This window comes from Pongo pygmaeus, chromosome 4 (assembly GCF_028885625.2).
Source record: "Pongo pygmaeus isolate AG05252 chromosome 4, NHGRI_mPonPyg2-v2.0_pri, whole genome shotgun sequence".
Taxonomy (NCBI): Eukaryota; Metazoa; Chordata; class Mammalia; order Primates; family Hominidae; genus Pongo; species Pongo pygmaeus.
In genome coordinates, this window is record NC_072377.2 from 19519683 (window position 1) to 19543059 (window position 23377).

The following is a 23377-nucleotide window of genomic DNA, read 5'->3' on the forward strand; positions in this document are numbered from 1 at the left end:
ATGCTCTCTCCAGGGCTCTGTGATTCCTGGTATCTCCAAGCTTTCAAGTGCCACCGTCTTCCCTGGTGCCCAAAGTGGAAGCTGCTTGCATTATGCCTGATCCAGCTGCAGCCTTACATGGATCCAGTGCCTATACGGCACCTGGAGCTGCCTGCCCTGCCACAGCTGGCACACCTGGCTGTGTGCAGTGGCCGGATGCCACACTCGCTCACACACCCATTGCTGCTCCATACCTGCCTTGCCCTTGGCAGGCATGGGATCTGGGCTTGTAGCATGATTCAAGTTCAGCCTTCCAGGTTGAGTAGGCCGAACAAGCCCAGAGGGTCTGAGCAAAACTTGGGCAAAAGTGCCACTGGCCACAGAGTTTTCCAGCTGAAAAAGCTACACCCTAAGGATCCTGTGACAATAGCGTATCCAGTCAAAATATCCATCAAACACAAATGAGAAATAAATAATTTCCCAAACAAAAGCTGAGGAATTTCATCAATACCAGACCTGTCCTACAATAAATGATATAGAGAGTTCTTCAATGTGAAAGAAAAAAGATGTTAATGAGCAATAAGAATTCATGTGAAGGTGTAAAACTAACTTGTAATATTATATACACAGAAAAACACAGAATAGAATAATACCGTAATTACTAGTGTCAAGTACTCATATCTTGATTAGAAAGACTAAAAGATGAACTAATCAAAAATCACTACTACAAATTTTCAAGATACAGAAAGTACAACAAGAAATAAATAGAAACAACAAAAAGTTAAAAAGTAGAGGGTAGAAGTTAAAGTGTAATTTTCATTAATTTTCTCTTTGCTTGTTAGTTTGCTTATGCAATCAGTGCTCAGTTGTCATGAATTTAAAATAGTGAGTTATAAGATATTATGTGTAAGCCTCATGATAACTTCAAATAAAAAAAGCTATAAGAGATACACAAAAAATAAAAAGCAAGAAATTAAAACATGCTACCAGAGAAAATTAACTTCACTAAAAGGAAGACAAGAAGGAAGAAACAAAGGAGGAGAATACCACAAAACAACGAGGAAATAAATAACAAAATGGCAGGAGTAAGTCCTTACTTGACAATAATAACATTGAATGCTCTAAATCTTCAATCAAAAGACACAGAAAGACCTATAGTGGCTGCTGAATAGATAAAAAATAAATGTAATGATATGTTGCTAACAAGAAACATACTGCTTCTATAAAGATACACATACACTGAAGATAAATCGATGTAAAAAGACAGTCTGTGCAAATGGAATCAAAAAAGAGCAGAAATAGCTATAATCATATCAGACAAAATAGATTACAAGACATAAACTATAAGAAGAGACAAGAATGTCATTATGTAAGGATAAAGAGGTTAATTCAGCAAGAATATAAGAATTATAGATACATACGCACTCAACACTGGAGCACTCAGATATAGAAAGGAAATACTGTTGGAGCTAAAGGGAGAGATAGACCTCAATACAATAATAGCTGGGGACTACAATACCCCATTGTCTGCATTGGACAGATCATCCAGACAGAAAACCAACAAAGGAACATTAGACTTAGTCTGCATTGTAGACCAAATGCAACTAATAGATATTTATAGAACATTTCATCCAATGGCTGCAGAATATATTCTCCTGCACAGCACATGTATTAGTCTGAAGGACAGACCATATGTTAGGCCACAAAACAAGTCTTAAATTTTTTCATTGAAATTAAATATACTATTTGTCTGACCACAATAAGATCAAATAAGAGGAAATCAATAAGAAGAAGAATTTCTGAAACTCTAAAAACACATGGAAATTTAACAATATGTTTCTGAATGACCAATGGGTTAATGAAAAAATCAAGAAAGAAATTTAAAAATTTCTTAAAACAAATGATAATGGAAACATAATGTATGACAACCCATGGAGATACAGCAGAAGTGGTACTAAGAGGAAAATTTAAAGTGATAAGCTCCTACGTCAAAAAAAAAAAAAAACCCTCAAGCAAACAACCTTATTATGCATCATAAAGAGCTAGGAAGACAAGAGTAAACCACACTCCAAATTAGAAGAGTAAAAGAAGTAATAAATATAAGAGCAGAAATAAATAAAATTTAAATTTTAAAAAATGCAGATCAAAGAAACAAAAAGTTGGTTTTTTGAAAACATAAGATTGACAAATTTTAGCCAGACTCACTAGAGAAAAAAAGAGAAGACCCAAATACATAAATCAGAGATTTAAAAGGATGCATTACAAACATTACTGCAGAAGTTCAAAGGATAGTTAGAAGCTACTATGAAAAACTATATGCCAATAAATTAATAAACCTAGAAGAAACGATAAATTCCTATATATAAGAAACCTACTAAGATTGAACCATGAAGAAATACATAATCTGAGCAGATCAATAACAAATAATGAGATCAAAGCCATAATAAAAAGTCTCCTAGCAAAGAAAAGCCTGAGATCTAATGGCTTTACTTCTAAAATTTACCAACCACTTAAAAAAGAGCTAATACCAATCATACTCAAACTATTCTGAAAAATAGGAGAGGAGAGAATACTGCCAAATTCATTCTACAAGTGCAGTATTACCTTGATACAGAAAATAGACAAAGACACATCAAAGAGAAACAAAAAGAAAAAGAAAAAGTACAGGCCAATATCCATGATGAACATTGATGCAAAAATCCTCAGCAAAATATTAGCAAACCAAATTAAAAAGATCATTCTTTAGGACGAAACGGTATTTATTCCAGGGATGCAAAGATGATTGAACATATGCAAACCAATCAGTGTCATATATCATGTCAACAGAATGAAGGATGAAAACCATATGATCTTTTCAATTGACACTGGAAAGGCATTTGATGAAATTCAACATTCCTTTATGATAAAAACCCTCAACAACGTGAGTATAGAAAAAGCATACCCCAACACAATAAAAGCAATATACAACAGACCCACAGCTAGTATTATGCTAAATGAGGGAAAACTGAAAGACTTTCCTCTAATATGTGGAACTTGACAAACCTGCTTACTTTCACGACTGTTGTTATACATCATACTGGAAGTTCCATTGAGGGGAATCAGTCAACAGAAAGAAATAAAGCACATCCAGATTGAAAGATAATAAGTCAAAGCATCGTTGTTTACAGATGATATAATCTTATATTTGAAAGAACCTAAAGACTATAGCAACAAACTATTGAAGTCATAAATGAATTCAGTAAATTTGCAGGATACAAAATCAACATAGAAAAATTAGTAACATTTCTATAGCCAAACAGCAAACAATCTGAAAAAAAAATCAAGAAAGTAATCTCATTAATAGTAGCTAAAAATAAAATAAAATACCTAGGAATTTACTTAAAGAAGTAAAAAATCTCTACAATGAAAACTGTAAAACAATGGTGAAAGATACCAAAGAGAACACAAAAAATGAAAATATTTCATGCTCAGAAATTGAAAGAATCAATACTGTTAAAATGACCATACACCCCAAAGCAATCTATAGATTCAATGCAATCTCTATCAAAATACCAATGATATTCTTCACAGAAATAGCAGAAACAATCCTAAAATTTATGTGGAATCACAAAAGACCTAGGATAGCCAATGCCATGCAGAGCAAAAAGAACAAAACTGGAGGAATCATATTACTTGACTTCAAATTACACTACAGAGCTATCATAACCAAACCAGCATGGTATTGGGATAGAAACCAATGCATAGACCAATGGAACAGAATAGATAACCCAGAAGAAAATCTATACAACTACAGTGAACACAGTTTTGACAAGAATACAAAAACATACATTGGGGGAAGCATAGTCTCTTCAATAAATGGTGCTGGAAAACCTGGGTATCCATATGTCTATGAATGAAAGTAGCCCCCTATCTCTTGCCATATACAATAATCAAATCAAAATGAATGAAAGACTTAAAATTAAGACCTTAAACTATGAAACTACTATAATAAAACATTTGAGAAACTCTTCAGGACATTGAACTGGGCAAAAGATTTCTTGAGCAATGCCCATTTTTGCAGACAACTAAAGCAAAAATGAGTAAATTGGATCAGATCAAGTTAAAAAAGTTCTGCACAGCAAAGGAAACAATCAACATAATGCAGAGATGACAGACAGAATGGGAGAAAATATTTGCAAACTATCTGCCTGACAAGGGATTAATGACCAGAATATAAAAGGAGCTCAAGCAACTTTTAAAGGAAAACAACAACAACTAATAATCTGGCTAAAAATGGGTAAAGACATTTCTCAAAAGAATACATCAAGTGGCAAACAGGTACATGAAAAGTGCTCAACACCATTGATCATCAGAGAAATGCAAATCAAAACTACCATGAGGTATCATCTCACCCCAGTGTGGCTTTTATCCAAAAGACATGCAATAACAAATGCTGGCGGGGGTGTGGAGAAAACAGAACCCTTATACACTGTTGTCAGGAATGTGAATTGGTACACTCACTATGGAGAATAGTTTGGACGTTCCTCAAAAGACAATAAATAGAGTTACCCTATGATCCAGCAATCCCACAGCTAGGTATATACAAAAGAATGGAACTCAGTATAATGAAGTAATATTTACACTCCCGTGATTATTGCAGCAGTATTCACAATAGCCAAGAATTAGAAGCAACCTAAGTTTCCATTAGCAAGTAAATGAATAAAAGAAAATGTGGTACCTATACACAATGGAGTAATAATCAATTATGAAAAAAAAAATCACATCCTGTCATTTGCAACAACATGTATCTAACTGGAGGGCACCATGCTAAGTAAAATAAGTCAGGCACCAAAAGACAAATTTTGCATGTTTTCACTTATTTGCGGAAGCTAAAAATTAAAATAATTGAACTACTGGAGTTCAATGTGCTACTCAGGGAGTAGCACAATGGTTACCAGAGGCTGGGAAGGGTACTGGGGGGTGGGGGCAGGAGTAAGAGTAATTGGCTAATGGGTACCAAAATATAGTCAGATACAATGAATAAGATCTGGTATTTGATAGCACAAAAGGGTGACTATAGTCAACAATAATTTATTGTAGATTTAAAAACAACTTAAAAAAATGGATTGTTTGTAACACATAGAAAGAAGGTAATGGATACCTCATTGGCTCTGATGTGACTATTATGCATTGTATGCCTTTATCAAAATAGCTTATGTACCTCCATAAATATATACACCTATTATGTACCCCCAAAAACTAAAACTTAAAAATTTCAACATGAAGTAAGCACTTACTGCTTTAAAAGAAAGCATATATGAAATAAAATATGTAAAAATTATAATGCCAATAAAGCTTAACATGCTGAAATATAAAAATGCATTAACTTAGTTTTATTTTCTAAAAACCAAAAGAAAAATGATTATATGCAATATATTTATTATACTATCATTTACACAAGCTTAATTTGGAAATATGTTTAAATATCCATTCAAGTGAATTTTGATATATCTTCATTGTGGAATTTTATGGAGTCATTTGTGAGACACTGTTACAGTGATTATCAGTGAGTGTTTTGGGGGTGACATAATTTGAATTGAAATCTGAAATGTTCTACTTACTAGACTGTGACCTTGACAGATTGTATATCCCCTCTATACTTCAGTCTCTTTGACCCAAAATGGGACAGAAAAGTGATACGCTGTTGCCCATGGTGATAGAGGTACTAGTATTGTTAGTCATGAACTCTACACTGAAAACTCACTTTTGTCTAGAAATTAAGCTTCCTTTTCATTTATTATTTATGCTAGAAAATATACAGTGATCTGTCCATTAAATCTGTCTCGTTACGTAATAGACCTATTCAGATTATATATTTAATATATGTCATATATGTAGCAAATTCCAGATTTCAGTCTATGTTATCTCACTCTAGAAACTTTCATGCATAATCACCAAAAGAGTGTATCACAAATGACTCCATAATATATACGGGGTCATATATTAATCTGATTATACCAGATTATACTCTGATTATATCTGATTATCACAGACTACTTAAGGACAAATACAATGCTCATGACATAATATTAAATGATTGAATGAACAAAGCAGAATGATGCAACAGATCATTATTTTGCCAAAATTTCATAAGACTTACTTATTGCTGGGTGCCATGGCTCATGCCTGTAATTCTAGCACTTCGGGAGGCCGAGGCAGGTGGATCACATGAGGTCAAGAGTTCAAGACCAGCCTGGCCAACATGGTGAAACCTCATCTCTACTAAAAATACAAATGTTAACCAGGTGTGGTAGCAAGCGCCTGTAATCCCAGCTACTCGGTAGGCTGAAGCAGGATAATTGCTTGAACCCAGCAGACAGAGGTTGCAGTGAGTCAAGATGATGCCACTGCACTCCAGCCTGGGCAACAGAGCAAAAACTCCATCTCAAAAACAAAACAAAACAAAAAAAACTGACTTATTTAAGAACATCTATCTATCAACTACCTATGTTTCCATTTATTCTTTAGAACATAATGAAAGGAACATCATGAAAGGAACATCATTTCAAAATGCAGAAATGAAGACCAGTTGAAACGTCTGTGGGGTGCAGGTTCCTGTGTGTGTGTGTGTATGTGTTTATATTATCCTCTTTTTAAGTTTTCCTTTATTAAGAAAATGTCAAGTGACATGTAGACATTACAATTTTTTGTCAGAGGTTGATGATAGTATTTGTTCACATATCTAAGCAATTTAGCACAAGAAAGCATGGCTCACTCTGCTTTTAAAAGGTTTACTAGCGATCCATAGACCAGCGCTTTGTTCACAACCAGGTGGTTTCTGTAAATGATGTTTTGGAATCGCTTATTACTTCCAGTGGGGCATAACAGTGGACCATAGGGCTATCCAATGTCATAGTTCTGTTACGCTGCTCGAGGCAGGTTCACTGGACAGGGCACCTTATATTCTCAAGTGACTTTTCACAGGAATTTTACAAACAGTTCATGATATCTGCCCTCCTTAAAATATGTATAATGGTTCTTTGTGTATCTTGGATAATACTTACAGTTTTAAATTACATCTTCTATGCTAACAATAATTCACTATCTGATAAATCCCAAGGGATCTTCAGGGAGAGTTGACTGAGGTTCCACTGATACAATAGTCTATTCCGTCATACTAGATGTCCTGGGGTATTGGTTCCAGAACCCCTCTCAGATGCAAAAATCCACAGATGCTCAAGACTGTGATATAAAATGGCATAGTATTTGCAAGTAGGCTGTGCACATCCTCCCATATACTTTAAACCATCTGTAGATTACTTATAATACCTGATACAATGTACATGCTATGTAAATTGTTTTACTATATTGTTTTAAAAGTGACAACAGTAAAAAATAAAACCATCCTTTTTTTCTCAAATATTTTTTATCCATGGCTGATTGAATCCATGAATGTGGAACCCACAGAAACAGAGGGCTGACTCTATGTGAAAACAGAGAGACAGAAATACACTGAAGGCCATGGCATTTTTATGAGAAATGCAAGCCTGAAAAGTTGCCTTAATTCAAAACTTTCATGATTCAGCTTATCCTAATAAACCTGTTAGATATTTCTCTTTTTCTACCAAAGTAGTGGTATCATGTGGCAACAATATAAAAACCACGTGCATTTTCTTGAGCCTGAAAAAAATTAAATTTTATTTCAGAGACAGGGTCTGACTCTGTTGCCCAGGCTGGAATGCAGCAATACAGTCATAGCTCACTGCAGCCTCAAACGCCTGGGCTCAAGTGATCCTAATGTCTCAGCCTCCAGCCTCTTTTGTAGCTGGGACTACAGGCATGCACCCTCACCACACCTGGCTTTTTTTTTTTTTTTTTTTTTTTGTAGAGATGGGATCTTGCCAAGCTGGTCTTGAACTCCTGTCCTCAAATGATCCCCCCACCTTGGCCTCCCAAAGCACTGGGATTACAGGTGTGAGCCACTGCGCCCAGCCAAAATTTAATGTTACACAAAATTTTAATTTGTGGGAAATTCACATTATTTAAAATTGTATGCTTAGATATGTTATTATATTTTATAACACACTAGTACAATGTAGTGTTTTTTTTTTGTAAAATGTAATTAGCACTGCATATGAATCAATCAAAAGGGAAAACAAAATATTAACAATGGAAAGACAGGGTTAAACATGACTTTTACTTTTTTATATAGATCCTTTGGAGTGTAATTACCAAATTACATAAATGAAAACATTTTATTAAATGCTGGCTGAATAAATAAAATTAAATGGAATTTTAAAGTAGCATTACTAGGATAATCAATATATTATATTTTGTGAAATACACACACACACATGCACACGCACACAACATGTAGTGAGAAATAAGTCACTTTTTAACCTTTTGGATATGTTCTTCACAATAAAGTTAAGACATTGAATGCTTCACTATTAAATATTATAATCATTATAATCTTTTTTTTTTGAGACAGAGTCTTGCTCTGTCACCCAGGCTGGAGCGCAGTGGTGTGATCTCAGCTCACTGCAAGCTCCACCTCCTGGGTTCATGCCATTCTCCTGCCTCAGCCTCCTGAGTAGCTGGGACTACAGCACCCGCCACCACGCCTGGCTAATTTTTTGTATTTTTAATAGAGATGGGGTTTCACCGTTTAGCCAGGATGGTCTTGATCTCCTGACTTCATGATCCGCCCACCTGGGCCTCCCAAAGTGCTGGGATTACAGGTGTGAGCCACCGTGCCTGGCCAATCATTATAACCTTTAATATCTCTTTAATATTTATGAATTATTTCACCTTCTTTAATTTCCACAATGAGTTTTCAAAGTAAAAGAATTATGCCAGAGAATACCAGTTCTAGTGTGGATGTCAATGATATTATATTTCCTGAACAAAAAATGTTGGCATACTATATTCATTATTTTCTTTCCAGTGATGTCATCTACCTGTATAGAAATAGACAAGTTGCTAAAAAAAATCCAATTGTACAAATTATATTTGCACACATGTGCATATCTACGGAAACTCAGCCCGACATGCAAAAATTCTTAGAATCTAAGGCTTTGAAATGTATTAGGTGATATTCTATTTTAACGCTTATTCTTCTTGTCATACTGAAGAGAAGACAGAAACATATACTACTGATCACAGACGACTTCATAAAGAAGTTGGGAATACGGCAGAAACGGACTTGGGGAAAATTAATCAATTGGGGGGATTCGTTTCCAGGAAAACTCTACCACTCACTCACTAGAGTATCACCTGGAGATCAAGAAATCCCACACTTGGCTGGGGCGGTGGCTGACGCTTGTAATTTGGGCACTTTGGGAGGCCGAGGTGGGCGGATCACTTGAGGTCAGGAGTCGGACACCAGCTTGGCCAACGTGGTGAAACCCTCCCATCTCTACTAAAAATGCAAAAAGTTAGCCAGGCCTGGTGACGTGTAGCTATGGTACCAGCTGCTTGGGAGGCTGAGGCAGGAGAATCGCTTGAACCTGGGAGGCAGAGGTTGTAGTGAGCTGAGATTGGCACTGCAATCCAGCCTGGGGACAGAGCGAGACTCCACCTAAAAAAATAAAAATAAAAACAAAAAAAAGATCCCACACTTAAAATTTACCCCCCACTCTAATGTGATCCTGGATGTGCTTGGAAACACCCAACTGTACATTTAACACTGCCAGCGTCTCTCCGCTACATGTTCTTAGCAGGCTTCTTGATTTTGGACTGCAGAAGAATCACGGCTGTGGCTGCCATTCTGATTCTTAGCTAGAAATGTGTGTTTGTCAATACTCTGGGAAATCTTTGGTTTCACACAGTGTGATGCAACAGCATTGGAATTAGTTTTAAAAGTCCATGATTTGCACAAAATCAGAGGACATTCAGACAAATCCCTAGGCAAAGAAAATTTTTCTCTCTTTCAGTTCCTCCCTATATGCAAACCTACATACCTACCCTATTTTCTCATAGTCCTATCCTGGATCTAACATCTATTCTTGATTAAATGACTCCTGTGATTTTTGTTTGTTTTTTTCAGTAGTCAAGAACACAAACTTCCTTATTAAACATTCTCTTTTCTTTATACAGTCAGGTTGTTCTATTGCTTTCTCTTCCTTTTGCTTCTACTAAATGCTTGTCTTGTGATTAAATGAGAACGATATTTCCAATTAAATGCTCTCATTAATTACATTTAGTGTTATATATATATAAAATATTATATATATAATATAAATATATAGATATATATCAAAATATATATATCTTTATATATATCTATATAGATATATCTTTATATATAAAATATATAGATAGATATATCTTTATGTATAAAATATATAGATAGATATATCTTTATGTATAAAATATATAGATATATATATCTTTATGTATAAAATATATAAAGATATATATATCTTTATATATAATGGTCCTTTATATATAAAGGACCATTTGAATCAATCAGAAAAAAAGTACTATCTATGATTGAGTGAAATTTCAAGACACCATTTTATGATATGAATATAATTTGAGTTGATTCAAACTAACTCAGATTAATAAAATTATCAACATTACAGTTAGTTTATTTTTTCAATTTAATTAGAGTTACACAATGGGCAAAATATTGTAGAAACAATTTCACTGTGTCTTTGAGTCTTCGGATCTTCTAGAGGTTGAAGCCAAAATGTTGGCTGCAATGAATTGAAGGCTGGATTGGAGCTGCAGGATCAGCTTCTAAACTTGCTCATGTGCCTGCCTTCCAGAGGCCTCTGTCCCTCAACTTGTTGGCCTTTTCATGTGGCTTCTCAGCCCCAGAGCAAGTTATAAGAGTAAGAGTGAATGAGAGAGTAAAAGAGAGAGAATGCTCAAGATGCCACTCTGCCTTTCATGGCCTAGTCTTGGAGTCAGACATCAATTGTTTTATATTGATAAAAGAATTTGCTTTATCAAGTCTTCACTCATTAAAAGGTATTGCAAAAGGACTTGAATTCCAAGAGGCAGGGATCTTTAGGGGTTATACTGAAAGCTAGCTACCACGCCAGGGACTTCTATTTACCAAAGTTATTGAATACTAACTTTTTATATTATACATATTTTATATGGTATTTTAAACTTTTAAAATATTGAACCACATATTTTATTTGATTTACATGTAATCATTTATTTTCTAAATAATAAGAGATTTTCTCTTGCTTATAAATACATATATACATATATATATGCCATTATCTTTTATCCTCACCCCATTGCTTTGCTAATGACGTGATCTAATAGTGTAGAGAAAAGATAACAGTGAGAAACCTCTTTGCTTTTTTCTTGATTTTACTGGGAGTTGCTACAATAGTTTACTATTAATTACGTGAGTGTGGGTATTTTTTTTTTGTAAATATCCTTTGTCAAGATTTATCTAGATCAAGAGTCTCTTTGTACATCTAGTTCATTGTTTCAGATGAATAGGTGTTGGATACTTCTAACACCTATTGAAATAACAATATTGTTTTTCTTATTAGTTTAGTAATCAAATATTTACTGAGTGGACATCATGGATAAAGCACTCTTAGGTAACACGGTAAAGTGAATAAAACTGTTAATTACCCTGTGTAATTGGGCAAATAGTGCATCACACTTTTTATGAATTTTGCCATGATATTTATTCAGTCATAACATATATACATATAGATATATATTCAAATTTGTTAAAGATGTCACCATTCACAAAGATTTTTTTCCTTTAATATACAGCTAGTTTGTAAAATCAGCTTGTTAGTCTCCAAAAATGTTCTATGTTCTTGATCAGTTGCTAGCAATTATTTATTCCTTGGTTAGGTAGAATTCATTTGGTAATTCTTCTGGATGGATCTTTGGCTGCCGTAATGGCTAATTTTATCTGCCAGCTTGACAGCCCAAACATTTCATGAAACATAATTCTGGGTGCGTCTGTGAGAGTGCTTCTGGATAGCATTAACATTTGACCTTCAGTAGGTGATAGGTAAAATCAACTATGGTACATCTCTACCATAGATTACTACCCAGTAATAAAAAGAAATAAATTAGTGACAAATGCAACAACTTTTGATGGATCTCAGGAAATTATTTTTAGTGAAAAGGTCAGTCTTAAAATATTACATAGTATATAATCAATTTAAATATTGTTTTTGAAATGACAAAATTATAGAATAGAAAACAGATTCAAGATTGCCAGGTATTAGGTATAGGAAATGAGAAGAGGAAGTGAGGTGCTGTTGTAAAAGGATGCAGGAGGATACTTTGTAATGAAACTGTCCTGTATCTTGATGTGAAGTCTTCCCAAGTTGTAGAAGGAAGTAGGTTGCATGGGGGTGCAGGTAATGATAGATAGTCAATGTTAGCATCGGGGAGAAACTGGGTCAAGTGTGTATGAACCCTCTGTGTATTATATTTTACATCTGCATACGAATCTACAGTTATGTCAAAATGAAAAGCTTTAAAAAGGATAAAAAAAGGAATTGATTTTCTGAATAAAGTAGATCGTTCTTCCTAATGGGTGAACCTCATCCAATCAATTGAAGGGCTGAATAGAAGGAATAGCTGATTTCTCTCCCTGTTTTACTAGTTATCGGTGTTTATTGTTTCCATCTTTATGTCCAGTTGTACCCAATATTTAGCTCTCACTTGTAAGTGAGAATATTCTAAATTCTCAAAGGCAATTGCAACAAAAACAAAAAGTGACAAGTGGGACTAACTAAACTAGCATTTCTGCACAGCAAAAGAAACTATCAACAGGTTAAACAGACAATCTATAGAATGGGAAAAAATATTCCCAAACTGCATCCAACAAAGGTCTAGTATCCAGAATCTAAAAGAAACTTGAGCAAATGAACAAGCAAAAAACAAGTAAGTCCATTAAAAATTGTCTTCTCAAAAAAAGACAAATGGCCCAAAAACATGAAAAAATGCTCATCATCACTAATTATCACAGAAGTGCAAATCAAAACCACAGTCAATACCATCTCACACCAGTCAGAATGAGTATTATTAAAAAATCAAAAAATAAAAGACACTGATGAGGCCACAGAGAAAAGGGAACACTTACACACTGTTGATGGGAATGTAAATTAACTCAGCCATTGAAGAAAGCAGCATGGAGATGTCTCAAGGAATGCAAAACAGAAGCACCGTTTGACCCAGCAATCCCATTACTGTGTATTTACACAAACAAAAACAAATCATTCTACCAGAAAGGCCATACATTCATCTGCTCATTGTGGCACTATTCACAATACCAAAGACACGAAAAAATCCTATTTGCCCATCAATAGTAGATTGGATAAAGAAAACATGGTACATGTATACCATGGAATACTACACAACCATAAAAAGAATGAAATCATGTGTTTTACAGCAACATACATGCAGCTGGAGGCCATTATCCCAAGAGAATTAATGCAGAAACAGAAAACCAAATTCTACATGTTCTGTTTTTCTTCTGCCTTTGGAAAGGTTTCTCTGGGTTGAAAGGGATTTTTTTTAATTAATGCCCCTAAAAAACAATAATAAAACCTTTATGGCGTGTAAATGCAATCTTTTATTCTTTTTTATCGTACGTTAAAGTAGTCTTCCCAAATTGTAGAAGGAATTAGGTCGCATGGGGGTGCAGGTAATGATAGTCAATTTTGCAATGCTAGAACTTTTTTTGTTGCTTGGATCAAGATTCAAAAATATGGCTTAATGTATTGTGAATTTCTCTTCTCTTTTCATCTAAAAGATTTCTTTTGTTGTTTTTGATTTTTCTTTGCCCTCATGGTCCCTGTTCTGCTCATGTTCAACACTATTTTCTTTAGAATGAGATTCTCCTGAAAATTTGTTTTGCATTGGATCCTAGATCTGAGAAGCTATTTTGCTAGATCCTCAAATTTCCTTTCCACTCACAAATGAAGTGGAGTGTACAAAATCGCTCATCATATCAGCTGCAGATCTTAAATTAGTAACCTCCACTTTCCAATGAGTACCTGTTAGGTCTTATGGGGTTTTCCCACCTGCAAGTGTACAATATGCCCATTTACTTCAGTCTTCTTTCTTCTGCACAAGTTCTGATACCATGCAGGTCTTGCAGCTTTTGATGTCGGTGAACGTACGCAGTTATTTGTCAATGGGTTATTTTGTTTGTATGTTTAATTACCTTAGTTACTCTGTTTTGGGGTAGGATAAGGGAAAAACAGGGAGATTAAAAGATTGAAACACTAAGCTAACACCACTTCTACCTGCCCAGTATCCTCATCAATGGTAGTATTTGGAAATTGGTGTCACTTTCTTCAAAAAATCAATAATTACTTCATATTTTATACCTTTCTCCTAACTTCTCCTTTACCGTCTTTTGATAGTGATGTTGTCTGTGTGTATGTAAAAGCTGAAGCTGCTCTGATTTTTTCTCCCTCTTATGGGAAATGTGATTTTTATACCTGAGAGCAAGAAAACTCTTCTATTCTTAATGTATTTTAAATGCATTTGGCTAATTCCTTTAATTCCGTTCCGAAATTTAGTGGTATCTCTATATTTTACATATTTGTTCCACTCCAAATATCTCATTTATTTGCTCTATTTAATATTTTTCTCTTTTTGCATTATTATTTTCTTAAGCAGTTTTCTAGTTCAGTGACTATGCTTTTGGTGCTAATGATTTAATTATGATTGTTTCTGATGTGATTTAAATCACTGCTGCTTTTTATTATTACTTAATTTATTTTCTATAATCTCAGCTCATTTGTCATATCCTGCTGTGGTTTTATCAAAATTAAGATTATTTTATAATGCTTATGTGGTCTGTCTTAACAGATAGTTGTTAAAGGATATGTTTTGTTTAAAGTAAATTCCCGGTTTTTATACAAATAATTGAACAAATGTCAAAAGTTTTAGTTAACTTATTACTTAATAAGGGAACCAGTAATATGTTACAACTGGCTCAACAGAGATTTCAAAACACACACACTAGCACAAACACACACACACACACACTCCATCATTTGTGCTGAAATAAATTTACAAATAAATACAAAATTTATAAAATTTTTCAAACATTGGAAAAGATCAGAAAGTATTGACTTAATGTTTTCTATTTCTTAAAAAAATTCCAAATGCTTGTTTTACATTTTTTTTTTCTGGTTTCTCATTCTTCCTACTCTCATTTCTTGTCTTAAAAAATATACATATATAAAAATATATAATTTAATACACTATATATTTTCTTGTCTAAAATATATATCCTATGTAAGTATATATAAAACTATATATAAGACAAGAATATATATAGTGTATTAAAATATCTATCTATCTATGTATATATATATATTTAAGATAAGAAAATAGATATAGTGTATTCCATGCAGATTGGGATAGGAATACATTAAATAATGATATTCTCTCTCCATATTTTACATTAATTACTCAAAATGTTTAGGTTGTTTTAACTGTGTTCTAATTTTATTTCATTTTAATAGATTTCAGAGAGAGAGAGGAGGGAAAACCCCTCTACTTTTTTATCTTTTAAACCAATATTTAACTGGTTATACAGTCTTATATTGTAAAGACAGCAGTCTATACAAAGGTTTGCTTTCCATTTAATGTTTTTACAAAGCTCATTTTACCATTAGCTTTTTACTTGTCATTGGAGGAACAGCCCAACTATTGAATATATGACCATGGCTTTTATTTCACCAGAAAATATGTATTTTGTTAGAAACAATAAAAATTGCACAAAGATGTTATTGGAGTTGAATCAGAACCTTTCAGGACTGCCTGTAAAAAATAGTCTTTCATTTAAAAATAATAATTCTCTTCTTATTTAAGTGATAGATCTTTGGGATTTACAGCTTTGATTACTCCTAAAGAGGAAAAGTCCCTTGTATTATTTGGCGTGGAGGGAATAATTCAAATTTTTAGATAAGGCAGTACCTACTTCTTTAGCTGCTGAGTAAGAGTTGGAAGAGCACCTTGAATTTTGAAGGGAGCATAGAGATAAATACAACAGACTACTTTTCTCTAGAAGTGTACACAGTAATTTTATTTTCCCTTACCCACTGCAGCCTACAATTTCAGTTTGGTTCATGACTAGAAATATATTTACAGATTCACAGAGTCTACAGATAAAACAGATTTATTCAATTGCACTGCACATTTAATATCTGCTACACCAAAGTATTTATACTCTATCAAGAAAAACACTCATAGGAGTTGTTTAGAAAGCTTTGAATCACAAAGTTTTAGAACATTTGGATTATGTGGATTAAAAAATATTTTTATATGTTCAATAAAATAAAATCCCAAAAGCCATTTTCCTACCCTAAATAAATGTTTTCCAAGATTCATAAATAATTTCTAAACACAGTAATGTTACTATACCTCCTTTAACTATGAAGAAGCACCTGCTAATTTTTGCAGGAGAAAAGGAAATAACTCAGGGTGATTTGGGATCATGCAGTAACAAATGAAAGTGAATAAAATGTTACTTCTTTGAAATCAAAAGGGACAGCTGATTTACATACACACACACACCAAAAAATATTTTTAAAATCATATAAAATCTAATTTTTTTTTTGAGACAGAGTCTCGCTCTGTTGCCCAGGCTGCAGTGCAGTGGTGCAATCTTGGCTCACTGCAACCTCTGCCTCCTGAGTTCACGCCATTCTCCTGCCTCAGCCTCCCAAGTCGCTGGGACTACAGGCACCCGCCACCACGCCCAGCTAATTTTTTGTATTTTTAGTAGAGATGGGGTTTCACCATGTTAGCCAGGATGGTCTCGATCTCCTGACCTCGTGATCTGCCTGCTTCGGCCTCCCAAAGTGCTGGGATTATATGTATGAGCCACCGCACCCAGCCAAAATCTAATTTATTACTGCAGGAGATTTAATATGCCTTCAAATATATGTTTTTACATTGTTCTCTTACACATAAGTTGGATTTAAAGTTCTACAGTTACATATCTTATTCTTAACAGCTTTGTACATTTATATCACATTTCACTTTGATCACATTTGAATTGAACAAATTGATGTATTAGCAATATGTCTTTGAAATCAGTAAAATAGAATCGTATGGAAAGATACAGCTATAGGTCAAGAAAATACACATGCATGCAGCACATACACAAAAACACACACGAATACACATTCATTCTCACATTATTTAGTTTGGCTCCAACTCTACCACATAGCAGCAACAAAAATTGAAAAAGGGTGCCCACGATCATAATGAACACTTTATAGAAACAAGCTCTTCAGAATAGCATATGGTACTTTAATTCAAATGCACTCCAGGATGAGGAAAGCGCTTCACAATGGAGTATTAGGGAAAATAAATAGCTGTCTAGGGTTCTTTAAGTATAGGAAAAGACATTGGTATAAAAAAATTAAGCTATACTGAAACACATGAGTTACACTAAATGTATTTTTCCTGCTGGGAAAAAAATTCCTAGGGATATTTTAGTTTAATCAGTTACACACTTAGCTGCACTGGTAATCTTTTTTTCCCTTTTTCCTTTTCTTTCCTCTTTCCTTTCTACTTTCCTTTCCCCTTTCCTTTTCTTTACCTTTTCCTTTCCTTTTGTCTTCTCTTCTCGCCTCTCCTCCTCCCTTCCCCTCCTCTTACCTCCCTTTCCCTTTTCTTTACTTTATTATTTCGTTTTCATTGTTCCTTACTTTTTAATCAGGCACACTTCCAGGTGCTAGAGATATAATAGTACCTACTTTCATGAGGCTTTTATTCTGTCACCGATAACCAAGATTTGTATTAATTCAATAATTTTAGACATAAAACTTCAATAGCATAAGGTAATATATTTAAATATATTTCTGTAATAAAAAGTGTAAGTTAAGTTATAAGTGGTTATTTTATGTTTCTAGTAATTATTTTTTTCAATGAAAAATGAGGTTGATCTCTGTTCAACCAATCTTGCAGAGTTGCTATCAACGTCACTTCAGAAAATCTCCATTCTATGTGAATGCAGTTAGTCCAATATACAAATGATGAGCCCTAATTAGAAATATCTGAATAAGAACCTTTCCAATCCTGGTGCTAAGAGTTGTCCAGAAATTCAAGATAGGTATAAAGATTTTCAGGAAAAAAATATAAGCATAAAAAGCTGAGAACTGGCTGGGTATGTGGCTTGCTCTTGTAATCCCAGCATTTTGAGACACCAAGGCAGGAGGATCACTTGAAACCAGGAGTTTGAGACCAGCCTGGGCAACATGGCAAGACACTGTTTTTGCAAACAATTTAAAATACAATAATTTAGCCAGGCGTGATGGTGCACACCTGTTGTCCTAGTTACTCAGGAGGCTGAGGCAGAAGGATTGCTTGGACCTAGGCATTCAAGGCTGCAGTGAGGTATGATTGCACCATTGCACTTCAAGCTGCACTGCACTCCAGGGCAACAGAACTGGACACTGTGTAAAAGTAAAAATAAATTAATTCACTAAAAATTTGATATGTGACAAACCACGTAGAAAAAATAATCTAGGTCTAAGTTTTCATGTGGACACTAGGCTGCCTGCATAAAAATCACCTATTTTTATGGTCAAAATGCAGATGCCTAGGCCCAGACCCAGATTTATGTAAACAACATTTCTAATAAGTTTCTTAATAATGTTAAATACTGAGAACCATTGAGGTGAATTCTAGGGAGTTGTTAACTGCATTAGAAGAATTTCTCATGTGTGGCAAACAGATCTATAAATGAACTTCAAGGACTTACCAAGAAGTCTTCCAAGATAAAAGTCCTCAACATGCATGCTACATGCAGGTTGGCTCTCCAGGACATTCCTTCATGTCCAGTAATTGTCAAGGCAAACACTGAGCTTGCAGGTCTGGAATTTTCTATGAAATGGCAGAACTTAGGAATTTAACAACAATTCCTTTTATATCTGGGGAATTCTAAAATCTTTCTGGTGTATTACATTTTATAGATTTCTTCTATATCTTTCAAGATAGACAGCTGGATAGATTCCTGCCATTTAAATGAGATTTTTTGAGAGAAGGTGCACATGTATTTTGATGACTGAACTGAATACATATTGTCATTAGTACGATCAGTAACAGTAGTATTACTATTATTTACAATCGCTGGGAAAATGTGGCTCATTATTGTAATCATTAGACATTCCAAAGAGTTTTTGTGTTAGTCCAATTTCACACTGCTGTAAAGATACTACCTGAGAGTCGGTAATTTAATTTGTAAACAAAAGAGGTTTAATTGACACAGCTCTACATGGCTGGGGAGGCCTCAGGAAACTTACAATCATGGCAGAAGGTGAGGGGGAAGCAGGCACATCTTCCATGGAGGCAGGACAGACACACAAGAAGGAAACTGTCAAACATTTTTAAAACCATCATCTCTTGTGAGAACTCACTCATTATCATGATAACAACATCGGAGAAACCATCCCTATGATCCAATATCCTCCCAACAAGCACCTCCCTCAACATGTGAGGATTACAGTATGAAATGGGATTTGGGTGCGGACACAGAGCCAAACCATATCAGTGGTGCACCCATCCATATCCTAATTTTGGAAATGTATGTAGCCATTTGTTTTTGCTTCTCAGGTTAATAAAAACTCAACTCTTTATAAGTAGACCAGAAAAACACTTATCAGGTTATTATAACATTTATATTGTAACATACAAACAATACCTAGAAAACTAAAGGTAAAACACTTCTGGTCTTGACAATATTGTGCCTAGAACACATTTTTTCATGATACTAGTGTTTGCAGTCATCTTTGGTTAGGCAATTGATCTCAAAAGTCTGTAAGAATAGATAACAGTGGTTATGGTTTTGCTAATAAATAAGCAGTATTGAAATATCAATCAATGCCCAATCTGGTAATTCTTCAGTTGATTTGTTCCTTTGTAAGGTATTTGCATACAATATATATTTCATGTCTTTATCTGTTGGAAGCACATAATATTGTTTTTCAAATCAGTTGCCAGTAGTTGATTTTCCTATTGCCTTAACTTCTGGAAACGGTTTATCTGGGTTTACTTGCCATTGACCATGGCATTTCCAGAAATAATAGAAAAAAAATTCAAAAATGTCTACATAGCTATAAATTGTGGCTCTTCTATTGGTTGAGAAAGAGCTAGAAAGATGCTAGGAAACAAAATTTAATGCATTAGGTCTTCATCATAATTTCTAGAAATTGATTTTATCTTTACCACATGACTTTTATTTTTGGTAGTTGAAGGCATACAGATATTTTCCCAGGAAGTAGAAACTTGGGTATGTGCTGAAGCAAGCCTCTTCTAACAGAGTCATAGTCATATGAAATATGTAGCAATTAAGAGATCTTGGACCTAGTTTTAATATCTTATACATGTGACTTCAATGATTAAAAACACACACACACATTTTTGTCTTTTTCCCCAGGCAATACTACATCCTATTTGTTGCAAAATTGTCTGATGTTGCCACTAAAGAGACAGAAAATACTAATGGTTGAAGGAGCACTTTGAAGAAAATATCTATGTTTAAAGTGCAAAATGACATCTGATAAATATATCAATTGAAAGATTAGGAAGGAGGCTGGACGATGGGATATTAAATTGGGAGTCAATAGAATGCTTGCTCATACCATTTGAATGTGATTTTAGATTTTTTGCAAATAAATATGAAAAGCAAATGTAATATCGATGTCTTAAGATTATTTTTCACATTTTAGTATTGTTGCATTGATAACAACTCTACAAATATGCCAACTAGGTGTTGTCTTCTTAAAATATGCCACTTGACTTCCATTGCAAATTCTGGAAATGTTGCTAAGACTAGACACCAATGTTCTTGGAGATCTCTGATGCAATCTGTTACAAACATTACTTGATAAGAGAAAAAAGTATTTGGACACCACTTGGTAAGGGAAGAACATAAATATGTATCTACTGTGAAGTATTTGAAAAAATGATTATTTTCTTTGAAAAAATATTTTAGTTGTCAAAGATAAATTATTACACATAGAATCAGATCCTTTATGCTATTTGTTTATCTTATTTAGATGTAATAGTTTATTATAACAAACTTAAAAATGAAAAGCATATTCAAAATAAGAAAATGTTCTATATAAATCATACATATCTATAGTTTATATTTTGGTATATCTCTCAAACAAATATCATACACTATATCCAGGTTTTAACAGATTGTTCTCCTAAGATCATATCAAGGATATGTACATAGCTTTCAGAATGTTAATTTTAATCACTGCATAATGTTCTTTTTATATTTATCACAATTTATTTAAATAATTTATCTTGACTCATATATCTGTTTCCAAATATTTTCTCCTATTGTACATAATAACGTGATAATCACAATTATAAGAGGTTTTGGCCCTCCCTTGCTGATAATCACCTACCTCAATGCACAAGCTCCCTGCCACTGCCTTACTGAATTGGTTTGATTATTCACAGTCTCTCACCAAATGAGACCTGTGTCCAGAGTACTAGCTTCTCCTGTCACTTGGGCTTATGCTAAAGATGTGAAATTTGGTGTAGAAGCCCAAGCCCTGATGCTTCAAGTTATATGACTTTAAGCCGATGCTGTAGCTGTTACAATGGAGCCAAAGAGAAGAACAGTGATTATTGAACAGAGTTGGGGAAGACCTAAAGTAACAAAAGATGGAGTGATTGTTGCACACTCAATTAACTTAGAAGATAAATATGAAAATATTGGAGCTGAACCTGTTCAAGATGTTTCCAATAACAGAAATGAACAGGTTGAGGATTGCACCACCACTGCTACTATACTGGCATGCCCTATTGTCAAGGAAAGAGAAAATTAGCAAAAGTGCTAATTCAGCAGAAATCAGGAGACGTATTATGTTAGCTATTGATTCTGTAATTGCTGAACTTAAGAATCAGTCTAAACCAGTGACAACTCTTGAAGAAACTGCTCAGGATGCTACAATTTCTGCAAACAGAGAGAAAGAAATTGGCAACATATTTCTTATACAGTGAATAATGCTGGAAGAAAGGGTGTTATCACAGTAAATAATGGAAAAACATTGAATGATGAACCAGAAATTATGGAAGGCATGAAGTTTGATCAAGGCTATATTTCTCCATACTTTATTAATACATCAAAGGTGTATTTTACTGTGAATAATAGTATGCGAATTTCAGTATATGTATGTTCTATTGAGTGAAAAAGAAATTTCCAGTGTCCAGTCCATTATACCTGGTCTTTAAATCGCCAATGCTCAAGCCCTTGGTCATAACTGCTGAAAATGTTATATGTTTTGAATAGTATAAAAGTTGATCTTTAGGCTGTAACAGTCAAAGCTCCAGGTTTTGGTGACAATTGAAAGAACAAGCTTAAAGATACGACTACTGCTATTGGTGGTGAAGTGTTCGTACAAGAGAGATTTACCCTAAATCTTGAAGTTATTGAGCCTCCTGACTTAGAAAAAATTGGAAAGGTCATTGTGACAAAAGATGATGCTATGCTCTTAAAAGGCAATTATGGCAAGGCTCAAATTGAAAAGTGTATTCAAGACACTCGGTCAGTTAGATGTCAGAAGTAGTGAATACAAAAAGGAAAAACTGGACCAGGCGTGGTAGCTCACACCTGTAATCACAGCACTTTAGGAGGCCAAGGCGGGTGGATCATGAGATCAAGAGATCGAGACCATCCTGGCCAACATGGTGAAACCCCATCTCTACTAAAAATACAAAAATTAGCTGGATGTGGTGGTGCGTGCCTGTACTCCCAGCTACTCAGGAGGCTGAGGCAGGAGAATCACTTGAACCAGGGAGTCAGAGGTTGCAGTGAACCAAGATCAAGCCACTGCACTCCAGCCTGGTGGCAGAGTGAGGCTGCGTCAAAGAAAAAAAAAAAAAAAGAAAAGAAAAGAAAAACTGAATGAAATTAATACCTGGCAAAACAGTCAGATGGAGTAGCTGTGCTGAAGCTTGGTGGGACAAGTGATGTCAAAGTCAATGAAAAGAAGTTACAGATATCCTTAATGCTACAATGCTACAATAGCTAGTTTTGAAGAAGGTATTGTTCTGGGAGGGGATTGTTGCATTGCTTTGGTGCATTCCAGCCTTAGATTCATTAATAAAGATGAAAAGTTGGCATATATATTACTAAAAGACCACTCAAAATTTCTACAATGACTATGGCTAAAAATGCAGGTGCTGAAGAATCTTTGAAAGTTGAGAAAATTATGCAATGATCCTCAGAGGTTGGTTATGACACTATGCTTTGAGATTTTGTGAATATGATGGGAAAAAGAATCACTGGAGAACCACTTTAGTGGATGCTGCTGAAATGGCTTTGACTACAGCAGACGATGTAGTGACAGAAATACCTAAAAAAGAGAAGGACCCTGATATAGGGGCAATGGGAGGAATGGGAGGTGGTACAAGAGATGTTATGTTCTAA

The 23377-nt window shown here is 34.4% G+C and overlaps 1 pseudogene; it reads left to right on the forward strand.

Annotated features, from left to right (window-relative positions):
- LOC129036145 (60 kDa heat shock protein, mitochondrial-like) lies at positions 1 to 23377 on the forward strand (annotated as a pseudogene).